General features: G+C 45.1%; 2 protein-coding genes across 2 annotated transcripts in view; one reads left to right on the top strand and one right to left on the bottom strand.

Moving 5' to 3' along the window:
• LOC126414146 (protein neuralized) overlaps positions 1–15039 on the bottom strand; it is an 860420-nt gene that overhangs the window by 501919 nt on the left and 343462 nt on the right. The window lies entirely within an intron of this gene.
• The window catches only part of LOC126414100 (mannosyl-oligosaccharide glucosidase), a 413842-nt gene continuing 399994 nt past the window's right edge, over positions 1192–15039 (top strand). The window contains exon 1 of the mRNA XM_050083320.1: positions 1192–1235. The gene's annotated coding sequence lies outside the window, so the exon portion shown is untranslated. The remainder of the gene's footprint in view (positions 1236–15039) is intronic.

The raw sequence follows: 15039 nt of genomic DNA, 5'->3' as shown, positions 1-15039 counted from the left end.
GGGAGAGGCTAAAACCCTGTCTCACTCCCTTCCCAACCACTGCTTCCCTTTCATGCCCCTCGACTCTTATAACTGCCATCTGGTTTCTGTACAAATTGTAAACAGCCTTTCGCTCCCCGTATTTGACCCCTGCCACCTTCAGAATTTGCTAGAACCTACGTTTGCTTTTCCTTAATATACTTTCTAAGATAAATCGTAGGGTCAGTATTACCTCACATGTTCCAACATTTCTACGGAATCCAAACTGATCTTCCCCGAGGTCGGCTTCTTCTACCAGTTTTTCCATTCGTCTGTAAAGAATTCGCGTCAGTATTTTCCAGCCGTGACTTATTAAAATGATAGTTCGGTAAATTTCACATCTGTCAACACCTGCTTTCTTTGGGATTGGAATTCTCTATCTCTTCTATTTACTCCTACGTGGCTAAGGGTCCCCGATTGATGAGCAATACTCAAGAACCGCCCGAACAAGTGTTCTGTGGCCATTTTGAATTTGCTTAAGAATTTTCCTGAACTCTTAACCCCTCAAATGAAACACCTGTTTTCGTATCCAAGCTCCGATCCTGAACGGCCAAAGAGATAGGCAGTTTAGTACGTAAGCCCTAATTTACCTCTAAAATAGCGGGAGGGAATGACAGAGTTACTGGTACGTTTTTGATCGACCGAACGCCGCCTTTTCATTTAGTTAATTTCGTCACGTAGGGTGACGAATCAATTACATAATTCCCTCCAAGGCGTCACAGGCCTGGATCATCTTAATCGTTACTTATACAGGCGCTTTTAATAAAGACATTGGAGCGCCACTGTCTTTAAAAGGAACAGTTGTTTCAGCATTCATGTGGTGTCTTTTAATAGAAAGACATCACGCGAATGATGAAACAACTGTTCCTTTTAAAGACAGTGGCAGTACAGGCGATGTTCTGATATCGCCACCGACAGCCGCGTCTGAGTGGAGCCGAGTTACGGTAGACTCAATTGCACAGCTCGATCCTAGCTCAACCAACAGCCTCTCCCCCTTTCGCAACAAATGAGAGGCGCCGGTGGAGCACAGTAAATGGGAGAAAGCCAATAGCTGTCGCGTCGCGTTGTTATGCCAACAGGCGGCGGAAACGCGATAACACGGGAGTAAAGTGATACGGACATGTGGTCGCGTGGGAAGGGCTCAGAAAGAGGGGAGGCGCAGTGTTACGTGTCAGCCCGTCACCAGCGCACTCGGCCGGCATCTGCGCACTCGCAGGGTACGTACTCGCACAGGGGGGCATCGCAGCGACGCCACTCTAGCAGCATTTCTTTCACATAGAAATTACGCTCCGTGTATCTGCGCCGCTCATAAAACGCTACAACATTATGCATCAGGGAAGGTAAACCTGTGTACAGAAAAAACGGAGCTACCATATAGAAGTTGCAGGTGCATTACCTTTTGGGGCTAGACTCATATGTTTCTCTTTTACTTAGTATTTAGTGTTGTCTGCTTAGCATCCTGTCACTTAATACTCCAATAGAAGCGTTGTATTATTCCTGTAGCGAGCAGCTGGTTAGAATGAGCTCTTCATTTTTAGCCTCTGTGTGCTCTAAGGCCACTGCTCTCACCTTTAGAAGGCGGAAATTTACGAAGAGAACCGCATTGTTTAGAGGCTGACGAAAAACATTTTTATTTCATTTACGAACAAATATTTCTTTATTGAAACACTAATGTCACTGGATTACATAACAAATAAAACAACCTATTTTTAACATGTGTTTCTGTAGTCTTCCTTTTTATACTTTTACTTTTTTATGCCTGTCTGATAAATAGTGGCCATAGTCCGCACAATTTCGCTTAAATTTCCATTCCTTAGGTTACAATGATTTTTAGATTTAATGAACTCGAATGCTGAGTATAAAGATCCACAGACACTTGTTGTCTCAACAATTGAGATGAGTCTCTTCGCTTATTCTTGTGTTAGTGTGTACTTTTTTCTGAAACCTTCTTGCCAAAATGTTCAAATGTGTGTGAATTCCTAAGGGACCAAACTGCTTAGGTCATCGGTCCCTAGACTTACACACTACTTAAACCAACTTATGCTAAGAACAACATACACCCATGCCCGAGGGAGGACTCGAACATTCTTGCCAAGTTTTGTAGTTGAACAACGACTCCGTTTCAGTCCTTTTAACTTTTAGTCCTCTTGCAATGCCTCCAGCCATATAGCTGACTTATATACGCTGAAGCGCCAAAGAAACTGGTATAGACACCAGTATTCAAATACAGAGATATGTAAACATGCGGTCGGCAACGCCTATATGAGAAAACAAGTGTCCGGCGCAGTTGTTATATCAGTTACTGCTGCAACATTAGTAGGTTATGAAGAATTAAATGAGTTTGAACGTGGTGCTATATTTGCCACACGGGCGATGGGACACAGCATCTCCGATGTAGCGATGAAGTGGGGATTTTCCCGTACTACCATTTCACAAGTACCGGTATACCGTGAATATCAGGTATCCGGTAAGACATCAAATCTCCGACATCGCTGCGGCCGGAAAAAGGTACATCAAGGTTTATCTCAGGATCTACTACACGGATTTTGATACAGTTTACGCTAGTAATATGATTCACGAGCAACGGTTGTGTACAAGGTGTCCCATAAATGTTCGGACAGACTTCGTGGGGTTGTACATGGTGTCCTGAGGAACAAATCGAGAATAGGAACCCGTGTCCGGGAACGTCATCCAACGTCGCTAAAGGATCTCGAAATTATAGGCGCCGGCGCCTGCCACTAGGCAACTGCCTCGGCAGCAAACGTGACTTTGTACACTGATGGACCGTTGGTGGAACGTCTCGCAATGCTGTTTATTATTCAGTAATCGCGGCTGATTGACAGGATCGCCAGTGGAGAAGTTCGAAGTAGGTGTTGCGTAGAAAGGACTTGTCGCCTATGAATGTGATGCTCTGTTGCCTCGGCGGATGATCGTTATGGACAGGGATTCCATCCACAGTTATTTTTCTCCTGTAAATCGAAAAACATTGGAGATTTCAGATAGTTCCAGGAGAAAAATAAATTGCAGATGGAAACCCATGTCCGATACCTTCATCAGCCGAGGCAACAGAACATCGCATTCATATGAGTTAAGGATTGTCTAAGCAGCAGCTAGGTCCTTCATCTCCACTGGTCATCGTGGCAATCAGACGCTGCCACTGACTAAGAAACAGCAGTGCGCGACGTTCCGCCTATGGTCTCGCAGCGTACAAACTCACGTTTGCTGCCGAAGGGGTGGAATGGCGACAGGACCTAGCGGCTATAACTTTGGGCTCTGTAGCACCGTTGGATGAAGTTTCTGGACACAGGTTCCGATATCAATTTGTCCCTCAAGACTTCCTCTACAACTCCTCCAAGTTTGTCGCAACATTCTGGGACACCCCGTGTAATCTACACTCCTGGAAATTGAAATAAGAACACCGTGAATTCATTGTCCCAGGAAGGGGAAACTTTATTGACACATTCCTGGGGTCAGATACATCACATGATCACACTGACAGAACCACAGGCACATAGACACAGGCAACAGAGCATGCACAATGTCGGCACTAGTACAGTGTATATCCACCTTTCGCAGCAATGCAGGCTGCTATTCTCCCATGGAGACGATCGTAGAGATGCTGGATGTAGTCCTGTGGAACGGCTTGCCATGCCATTTCCACCTGGCGCCTCAGTTGGACCAGCGTTCGTGCTGGACGTGCAGACCGCGTGAGACGACGCTTCATCCAGTCCCAAACATGCTCAATGGGGGACAGATCCGGAGATCTTGCAGGCCAGGGTAGTTGACTTACACCTTCTAGAGCACGTTGGGTGGCACGGGATACATGCGGACGTGCTTTGTCCTGTTGGAACAGCAAGTTCCCTTGCCGGTCTAGGAATGGTAGAACGATGGGTTCGATGACGGTTTGGATGTACCGTGCGCTATTCAGTGTCCCCTCGACGATCACCAGTGGTGTACGGCCAGTGTAGGAGATCGCTCCCCACACCTTGATGCCGGGTGTTGGCCCAGTGTGCCTCGGTCGTATGCAGTCCTGATTGTGGCACTCACCTGCACGGCGCCAAACACGCATACGACCATCATTGGCACCAAGGCAGAAGCGACTCTCATCGCTGAAGACGACACGTCTCCATTCGTCCCTCCATTCACGCCTGTCGCGACACCACTGGAGGCGGGCTGCACGATGTTGGGGCGTGAGCGGAAGACGGCCTAACGGTGTGCGGGACCGTAGCCCAGCTTCATGGAGACGGTTGCGAATGGTCCTCGCCGATACCCCAGGAGCAACAGTGTCCCTAATTTGCTGGGAAGTGGCGGTGCGGTCCCCTACGGCACTGCGTAGGATCCTACGGTCTTGGCGTGCATCCGTGCGTCGCTGCGGTCCGGTCCCAGGTCGACGGGCACGTGCACCTTCCGCCGACCACTGGCGACAACATCGATGTACTGTGGAGACCTCACGCCCCACGTGTTGAGCAATTCGGCGGTACGTCCACCCGGCCTCCCGCATGCCCACTATACGCCCTCGCTCAAAGTCCGTCAACTGCACATACGGTTCACGTCCACGCTGTCGTGGCATGCTACCAGTGTTAAAGACTGCGATGGAGCTCCGTATGCCACGGCAAACTGGCTGACACTGACGGCGGCGGTGCACAAATACTGCGCAGCTAGCGCCATTCGACGGACAACACCGCGGTTCCTGGTGTGTCCGCTGTGCCGTGCGTGTAATCATTGCTTGTACAGCCCTCTCGCAGTGTCCGGAGCAAGTATGGTGGGTCTGACACACCGGTGTCAATGTGTTCTTTTTTCCATTTCCAGGAGTGTATTATCGCTATTCCAGACAAGTCGAACGGCCGTAGATACCCGAACTCAGCGCTCACTGCCGGCCGCGGTGGTCTCGCGGTTCTAGGCGCGCAGTCCGGAACCGTGCGACTGCTACGGTCGCAGTTTCGAATCCTGCCTCGGGCATGGATGTGTGTGATGTCCTTAGCTTAGTTAGGTTTAAGTAGTTCTAAGTTCTAGGGGACTGATGACCACAGCAGTTGAGTCCCATAGTGCTCAGAGCCATTTGAACCATTTCAGCGCTCACTACACGTGGAAGGTTGGTGCAGGTTTCTAGTTCTTTATAACTGGCGGTGAAAGTAGGCAGCCACCCCCTACAACATCAAACAGCAAACGTATTTCCCACGTATCAAAATAAACGTTCAAGGGTCATTAGATCAAGAAATCTGCCATTTACTCCTATAGTAGCGTCAGACACTTTGTACAAATAATTTTAAAATCTTCTGTTTCCACCTGAACTTCGCGAAGTGTTCCAGTAATTTTCTTCATTAGAAGCAAGCGAATGATTTACCCTCAAAGTCTTTCCGAAACCGTTTTAATTTATTAAGAAACCGTGTAAATCATTCCAAGTAGACAAGAGACGTACTAGACTGAGGCAAAAGTCGAAAGCAGATCACAAGCAGGTTGTGGTCATTTCTGGCCCAGAGGCAACCATCTTTTCACGACCTAACGAATACATTTTTTTCTAACGTGAATTCTGCGGCCATTAGTTCCTCCTGTCGCCGCTAACGCACGCCTGTCTGCGTGAGGGAAACGAGAGACGTGGCACAGGGATTAAGACGCTACACTTTGCATTCAGTAGCAGGGCTCAAATCGTTCCGGCCATCCGGATTCGGGTTTTCTGTGTGATTCTTATACGTATGTCAGAATGGTTCCTTGGCAAATGCTACAGCCAGTTGCCTGCTGTATCCTAATCCAATCAATTTTTCACTTCGTAACGACCTTGTTATCGACGTCTACCTTCCTTCCTTTACCGCAATTATGGACAGAAATATGGCCCACCTCATTAAAATCCGCGTCATCAGCCTGAGGAAGGCCGCTGTAACCCGACCGAAACATCAGATTTTTCTTAGCTTAAATATTTTATAAGACGATGAAGCACGATTTTAATGAGATTTTGACACCGGCCGTGGACACCGAATTATTTGCATGCCTCCTGTATCTGTGAATCGCGCAGTTTCAATCGTACGCATTTGCAGTTGCGTCTGTATGGTGTACTTCGGAGGGACAGGCACAGAAACTACTTGGTATATGCTTCGACGATTGTAGTGACACAGCCTAAAAATGACACTCTGCTGCTCGGGATCAATGGTCGACAATCGAGCTTACGTATTCGACCTAGCTCTGGCGCAACTAGCTGTCCCGAAATTCAGCATGCTGTGCATTAAACTGCACGCGCACACTCTTTTGATTGCGAAACTAGGAGGGTTGTCCGGAAAGTAAGTTCCGATCGGTCGCGAAATGGAAACCACTGGGAATATCCGGTAAAGCTTTGCACAGATGTGTTGGGCAGTGTCTCTAGTACGCCCGTCGATCGTGTCGCGTCGCTCTTTTCAGTTTTGAGTGAACAGTGAGCACGTAAAGATGCATAGGGAATAGCGTCTCCCACCAAGTATGAGGGCCTGGTTAGAAATTTCCCCTGTGTCAAGCAGCCCACATAACACAACTGTCGAGAAGTTCCTTTCTTATGTCAATTCTCGGTCGCACACTGCACGGGCAATGAAGACGCTCTTGCAGAGTTTCCGATGAGAAGTGTTTGATCACCCACAATACAGTCCGTAATTGGCTCCCCCTGAGTCTCATCTCTGCTCACAAGAACCACTGGCTGGGAGACAAAATTTTTCCACAGACGAGTTGCAGACCAGTGGAGATAACTGGCCGAAAGCACAGGCAGCTGCTTTCTATGACAAAGATATTGGAAAGTTATACAACACTACCACAAAACTCGAAGTTGGAGCGGCGACTATGTAGAGAAGTAGGTAGAAGGTGTACCTCACTGTTGCAAATAAAACGTTTCTGGTTTTCACTGTGGTTTCCAAAAAAATGGTTCAAATGGCTCTGAGCACTATGGGACTTAACTTCTTAGGCCATCAGTCCCCTAGAACTTAGAACTACTTAAACCTAAGTAACCTAAGGACATCACACACATCCATGCCTGAGGCAGGATTCGAACCTCCGCCGTAGCGGCCGCGCGGTTCCAGGCTAAAGCGTCTAGAACCGCTCGGCCACCAAGGCCGGCTGTGGTTTCCATTTGCGACCGATCGGAACTTACTTTCAGGACAACCCTCGTATTTCCATTTACTTGATTATTAAATTTCACACACCAGACAGTGATTCCTCCGTCGGATAGAGACACCTAGCTCAGCGCCAAACTACACTGTTCTAGAGAAGTAGTAGACCGTGTGGTGAATTCTTCATTCTGCTGTCGTCCTGTGGTCTTCAGTCCGAAGATTGGTTTGATGCAGCTCTCCACTCTAATCTATCCTGTTCAAGTCTCTTCACTGGGTTGGGTTGATTTGGGGGAAGGGACCAAACAGCGAGGTCATTAGTCTCATCGGAGTAGGGAACGATGGGAAAGGACGTTGGCCGTGCCCTGTGAAAGGAACCATCCCGCCATTTCAGGTCTCTTCATTCTGCATAATTACTGCACCCTACACCCATCTTAGGCTACTTACTGTAGTGAAATCTTTGTCTCACTCCACAATATTTGACCTCCAAACTTCCCTCCATTAGCAAACTGACGATTCCGTGATGACCCAGAATGTTTCCTATTAATAATCCCTTGTTTTAGCCAAGCTGTGGCGTGAATTTCTTTTTCACCCAGTTCTATTTAGTTCAGTTATCCATATACCATCTAATCTGCAGCATTCTTCTGTAGCACCACATTTCAAAAGCTTCTGTTCAACTTCTTGTCTAAATTGTTTACTATCCCTGTTTCACTACCATACTTGACTACACTCCACGCAAATACTTTCAGAAAAGACTTCTTAACACTTAGACTCGATGTTAACAAATTTCTCTTCTCCAGAAAAGTCCTTCTTGCTGCTGCAAGTCTACATTTTATATCCTCATTACTTCTGCTACCATCCGTTATTTTGCTGCCAAAATAGCGACACCCACTTAACGCTTTCCAATCTAATTCAGTCAGAAACGTCTGATTTAATTCGACTGCATTCCATTTCCTTTATTTTTATCCGTTTCAACTGATCTTCAGCGTCCTTTGTCGTCTCCTATGGAATTACAGTGCCACAGGCAAATCTCAAGGCTTTACTTCTTCTCCATTAACCACAAATCCATTTCCAAATTTCTTTCTTTTTTTCGTTCACAGCCTGCTCAATGAACAAGTCGAATAACACTGGGGATAGACAACAATCATGTCTCGCTTCTTTTCATACTCATCCAAAACGTCACAAACACAACACTGAAGTGGAGAAGCGCGCATCACAGTGATCCATATGACACAAACACACTACCGACGTGCTGAAGCAAGAAAGGAAGGGAGATCCTATCTCAGAATTTCAGTAAAAGATAGGTTCACCAAGGAACAAATATGCTACTATTACGCATTATGCGTTCTTCCCATGGGTAAACGCTTTTGTATTGAAAGGCAAAACACACACAAACACACACACACACACACACACACACACACACAAACACACACACACCATGGACTTACGTCCGTAAGGGAAAGGGTCACTGTCACGAAGACTGCAGACATTTTGGGTCGATATATACTGAATGCTGTGGCCATTTTAGAGGGCCGCTGCATGGTAGCCGTCTTTCCCCTAGTCTGACGAACTGTGACCAATAATTAATCATCGCTATTTACTCTGGTAGCACATGGACGATACTGCTGAGACAGTCTTCGAATATCACCCGTAATTCCGAAGCGAATCCACAGTTCTGCAACATAGGGCCCACGAAAGAAGTAACTACAAATTCGGATTGGATTATGATGGGGAAGAAACCACCTTGGCATTCCCTTTCGATGAAAAAAAAAGCACAGAAAATTTGGAACTGTATCACCGCAAGGGGAGTTTGTGCCTGGTCTGCGTGAATGGTAGTCTAGTGTCTTAACCACTACAGACCTGGCTCGATGAGTGACGACTTGAAAATCGGGCCCTGGTCATTTCGCTTCTGTCACATGACTATAGAAAGTGCCTGCCAGTCAGACGTTCCTGCAGTCTACAAGACACAATGAATACTAGGGGCAGGATCAAGTCACCAAATTCACACAATCGTGGGGTAGGTCAGGGGGAATCTGGCAGGACCGGAACTCCTGAACAATAGACACCGACCTGCCCCAATGCCGTTCCCCTTGTCTCTGCCCCTTGGTGCTAAAAGTGAAGCTACTGACTGAGGCGTGAAATGATTGGCGGAGACGCCTCAGATGAATTGTTATAACAGAATCCCCAACATGGGATGCGACGCTCCGGTGGAGGGAGGAACGATCTGCTTCCGGCTGAACGAACTCTTCTCGTCGTGGAGAGGTCAGTTTGCACCCGCAGCTGCGGCGCACTGTTTCAACTTCCGTTCGTTTATCTTTGTTTCTGGTGCCATAAATCAGTTATTCTTAACGTCAAACTGACAAATTCGCTACGAAATTGTATTTTGGTGTATAACAGCTAGATGAGTGAGAACAACGATTCTTCCGCGATAATTGTTGCAGGTTTCGAAGAACGTGCCGTAAGTGTCACAAGTGACGTAAAAACAGACAAGCAGTGAACCATCGTACTGTGGTTATTTGAAACCATAATAAAATCGCAGTTCTGTGTAAATCCACAATGGATAAAAGTCTCGCAGTACTGTGTGTTGTTCCACTCGTTAGCTGCTGATGGCATTTGTCGTTCATCTGTCAAACTCACTGGAAGTGGTTCTGCGCCACGACGGCAACAAAGGAAAGTTGAGGCACCTTCACACGTGGAAAAAGGTAAAAGTTTACGCCTGTGAGAAATTGGGTTTCAGCGTGGATGTTACGTTACTTTGTGATCACAATGTAAGTAGTTCATTAGTACCACCCTATGATAGCATCAACTTTATAACTGTCTCTAATGCATTCATCTACCAGAATTAAAAACTGAGATCTAAAAATGTTAGAATTTAGATGTGACATTTAGAAGGATTTGCGTAAGACAAGCACGCGCTGCAGCAATGGGGAGTTCTTCCTACACGTGATTAAACGCAAAAAAATTGTCTTAAATAGACCTAAGCTGCCAAGACAGTTTGCATCAATGCTGAAATACACCTGCCAATTAAAACATTTTTTCTTGTTACTGTTGTTAGGTAATAATTTTTTGGGTACGGAATTCATAATCGATATCAGGTTTTCTTCTATCACGTACGGTTTTGTCACAATGTGAGTTTATTATAAACTAGAAAATTATCAAAAGACATGTAACTGAAATGAAAAATAATTTTTCAGTATAACCAAAGATGTCATTGAAGCACAAAAACAAGAACGTCTCCTCTTTACAAAAGGAATAATGTGTACATTGATTTGTTTCCTTTGTCTAGTCTCCCTAAAGTATGTGATGAAGATTTTTTTCCGATGAGTTTCCTGTTGTATGTCTCGGTTTAGTGACCAACAGTAATCTCCCATCATATTGGTATTCCAGTGGCCTTGATCCCGTCTTTTTATCACTCTGATGTCTTGATGAATGCGCTCATCTTAGATTTCAGGGAAAAAATCAAAGTAACTATTCAAAAAATGAGTGTTGAAGTTAATTAAACAGCATAACTTCAACTTTTCCAACGTGTTGGCTGCGACAAAAATATGATGTGCGTCTCCCTTGTTGCCCAAGAACTTTCCAATACTCCACTACATACATACATACATACATATATACATACATTAATCCTTGTTCCATAGATCATGAATACGACATTTCGTAAAGATGGGAACGTGTCACTTTAACATAAGTTTTCTTTACACAAAATAATTAATTAATTTTTTTTTTACAGTTAGTACTTCATATCTAAGAAGTCATCTATTGAGTAGAAGGAGTTGTCATTCAGAAATTCTTTTAATTTGCTTTTAAATGTTGGTTGGCTATCTGTCAGACTTTTAATACTATTTGGCAAATGACCAAAGATTTTTGTGGCAGCATAATTCACCCCTTTCTGTGCCAAAGTGAGATTTAATCCAGAATAGTGAATATCATCCTTTCTTCTAGTGTTGTAGCTATGCACTTCGCTGTTATTTTTGAATTGGGATGGGTTGTTAATGACAAATTTCATAAGTGAATGTATGTATTGCGAAGGTACTGCGAATATCCCGAGTTCCTTAAATAAATGTCTGCAAGGTGATCTTGGGTGGGCTCCAGCTATTATTCTGATTACACGCTTTTGTGCAACGAATACTTTCTCTCTTAATGACGAATTGCCCCAAAATATGATGCCATATGAAAGCAGTGAATGAAAATAGCCACAGTAGGCTCATTTTGTTGTGGCTTGGCAAGACAGCCAAGCCACTATGAGGAAGCCGAAAGGCACGCGTTTAAGCTCACGCAAGCTGGCGTGAGGTCTGGAACAGGACAAGGTAATTAATATAGCCAATAACGTACGTAGCTGCTGGAATACTTAACTTTAATCCACAATTGGTGAACATCGCTCGTGACGGTACATGTTTTACAGCGTCAATAGTAACTGGTAATGGCGCCTTGCTAGGTCGTAGTAAATGACGTAGCTGAAGGCTACCGAGCGAGGTGGCGCAGTGGTTAGACACTGGACTCGCATTCGGGAGGACGACGGTTCAATCCCGCGTCCGGCCATCCTGATTTAGGTTTTCCGTGATTTCCCTAAATCATTCCAGGCAAATACCGGGATGGTTCCTCTGAAAGGGCACGGCCGACATCCTTCCCAATCCTTCCCTAATCCGATGAGACCGATGACCACGCTGTCTGGTCTCCTTCCCCAAACAACCAGCCAATCAGCTGAAGGCTATGCTAACTATCGTCTCGGCAAATGAGAGCGTAATTTGTCAGTGAACCATCGCTAGCAAAGTCGGCTGTACAACTGGGGCGAGTGCTAGGAAGTCTCTCTAGACCTGCCGTGTGGCGGCGCTCGGTCTGCAATCACTGACAGTGGCGACACGCGGGTCCGACGTGTACTAACGGACCGCGGCCGATTTAAAGGTTACCACCTAGCAAGTGTGGTGTCTGGCGGTAACACCACAAATTTACTGATATGTTTATCACCAAAATTTGCAATAACCCTCATAGCATAAGTAACTGAACCTAACCGTTTCAGCAGATCATCGGTTTGTATCCATGATACGCTTCGAAATTAACCTTAGAGACAAGAGACCCCACAAATGCCATCCAGTTCTACTTTCTAACGAATACAGGGCGGCAAATAGCTGCAGTAAAATGGCTTACATGTAATGAGCTCGGTGCAGAAATTGTTAGATTTTTATGATGAATTTCATCTGCTGTACAGTAAATGTGAACCACAACAAGAAGAATGAGAGCGGGGTGGTGAGGGGGTTAGGGAGGGGACGGTTTGACTGGAAGGGTGGCATCAACTGCAGTAACTGCTACATGTTAAACCTCTGTCATCTACGTCTACATGATTACTCTGCAACTCACACTTATAAGATTGACAGAAGGTTCATATACGATTTACCGTTCAACTCTCGAATATGTATATACATATAAAAAAAGTCTTCCTTGTGAGTTCTCATTTCTATTATTTTATCACGACAGTTATTTCTCTCTAAGTAGATGAGAGTCAATAAAATATTTTCGCATTCAGGGGAGAAAGTTGGTGGTTGAAATTTCGTGAGAGGATCTCGCCGCTTTTGTGTTAATGACTGCCACCCCAACTCATAGGTCATATCAATGACACTTCTTTTCCTATTTCGCGAAACGAGCCGCCTTTCTCTGAACTTTCTAGATTTCCTTCGTCAGGACACACCGGAAGAGGACAGACAAGCGTTGTGTAAGAAGTCTTTTTTTTAAGTTATTCGTAACTGTAATCCCTAAGTACTGAGTTGAATTGACTGCCTTCAGATCTGTGTGATTTGTCGTGTAACGGAAATTTAGCGGATTTCTTTTAGCACTCATGTGGATGATCTCAAACTTTTCATTATTTAGGATCAATTGCCACTTTTCGCTTCATACGTATCTCTTGTCTAAACTATTCTGTATTTCATTATGATCTTCTGATGACTTCACTAGGCGGTAAATGACAGCATTGCAAACAATCTAGGAGGACTGGTCGGATTTCCTCCTAAGTCGTTATGGATTAAGAACGGCAGAAGGCCTATAACAGGTCCTTGGGGAATCCCAGATACAATTTTTATTTTATTAGGCGGCTTTTGTCGTGAATTACTACGAGGAAAGCAAGAATCCAGTCGCACAGCTGAGATGTACTCCATAGGTACGGTGTCACCTCCTTCTGGAAAGCTAGAATATGAAATTAACTCGAGATCCCCTGTCAGTAGCACTACCATTACCGAGAACTGAACCTATACTTTCGAAGATCGTTGCCAGGTACGTTGATTACTCGGTCGAAGTGCCAGCCCCAGCCCAGTCCTCAAGTTGATCTGCGGCGGATTAAATAACTTATTCTTTAAATCCATGGAAACTACTGTATTGCACATCTGACATGCATAACTTGGTCATTTTTTTCCTCACAAACGGAACGGATTATCCTAAACCGTTTTATAAGAACTGTTCTTGGGTGTCCTCCTACCGATATGTAGAAGTTCGTCGAAATGTTTAGAACGCAGGATCTGGCATTTACTTAAGAGATTCATTGTAAAATATACTTGCAGGAGTAGGAAAGAAGGGGGGGGGGGAGTTATTTATGAAGTGAAATTTACAGGAAGCTCCTGCCACGAATTCTCAAGCACTCTCGTGAAACTGAATTGACTGACGAGGCTGGAAAAGTTCACGAAAGACCTCCGAGCGATTTGTGACAAGTTGATTTAGACAGTACCCGAGAATTACTGGATGCACGAAACTCCAAATAAGGTGCATTGCATGTGAACATCTCCAGAACCTATCTCGCAGAATTCTCCAAGTACATAGTGCTGCATTATGGATGTGTTACACGAAGGCAGTTACGATAAAATTTAAAGTTAATATAGGCCTCGAGGCTAACAGGTAGTCTTTCCTTGCGGATGTCATCTGTGAATGGAAGGAGGAAGAGAAGGAACGAATCCAAGTTACCTTACACAAAATACTGTGTTGGTGACGTGTTAATGTAGATACAGATGTACAGTAGGTGTCCGTGACGTGCTCGTTATTAATATAGCCTGGCGTTTATGTTTGTATTGGGCTGGGATCAGGTAGCGCCAAGCAGAGTTTGGTACGCAGCCAGCGAAGGCTCGGCCTTCCGGATAAACTCGTCGCCTCTGCGGTAAACGCTAGATTTTACTGCCACTCGTGCTATTTCGGGTTCCACGCTGATCTCACACTTCTATTAGTGTGCGCCTTAGCCCAGTACTCATCGAACATCTACAAAGAAGAACAGTCAGTTGAAGTATTTCGCGGTGGCATCCTTGTAAGTTCAAGATGCATCACATTCGAGTAGAAATTCGAACGATTGTACCAGTTTCGTCGTATGAAACTACATCGCTAATCTTGTAATCGGATACTGTTGGGTTGTTATCAGCATTACATTTAAAGAAAGAGGTACTTCTCATTAAATTAGGGGTAAATTTTGGTCCAAAACCATCTGTTTCCTTGAGACCGTCCACTGACGTTACTCTCCTTAACACGAAAGTACTCTGTAAGGTTTCGAGATTCCAGTCAGATGACGTCGACGTCTTCTGTCACGATATTTCGGCCTACAACCGGGGCCAGCCATATTCAACACTGACAGCGAACAATTGGATAACGCTGTTCGCCCTATCTGACAAGTGGTTTACATATGTTGAAACACTTGTTCCTTGGGACATGCCCGTGTTTCTCTTGAAATTTCGCCGTCCGTCATAGTGTGGATATTTCCTTTGAAAAGATATTGTCAGTTTCTTTCATAACCATACCCTACCCGAAAACAGGCGCTGAGCCAGTTTTCTGTTCTAGGGGGGAGGGGGGGGGGCGGCGAGTCCACACTTTGTTTTCGCCCCCACCCTCCCCCAAATATAACGTGCAATTATACCACAAGTTTAACGTGTCACAGTTGACTAGGAGTTTAATTACCACAGTAACACGTTTCATTAAAACAATAATAACTTAT

This window comes from Schistocerca serialis, chromosome 1 (genome assembly GCF_023864345.2).
Source record: "Schistocerca serialis cubense isolate TAMUIC-IGC-003099 chromosome 1, iqSchSeri2.2, whole genome shotgun sequence".
Lineage (NCBI taxonomy): Eukaryota > Metazoa > Arthropoda > Insecta > Orthoptera > Acrididae > Schistocerca > Schistocerca serialis.
This window is presented reverse-complemented; position numbering and strand designations above follow the sequence as displayed.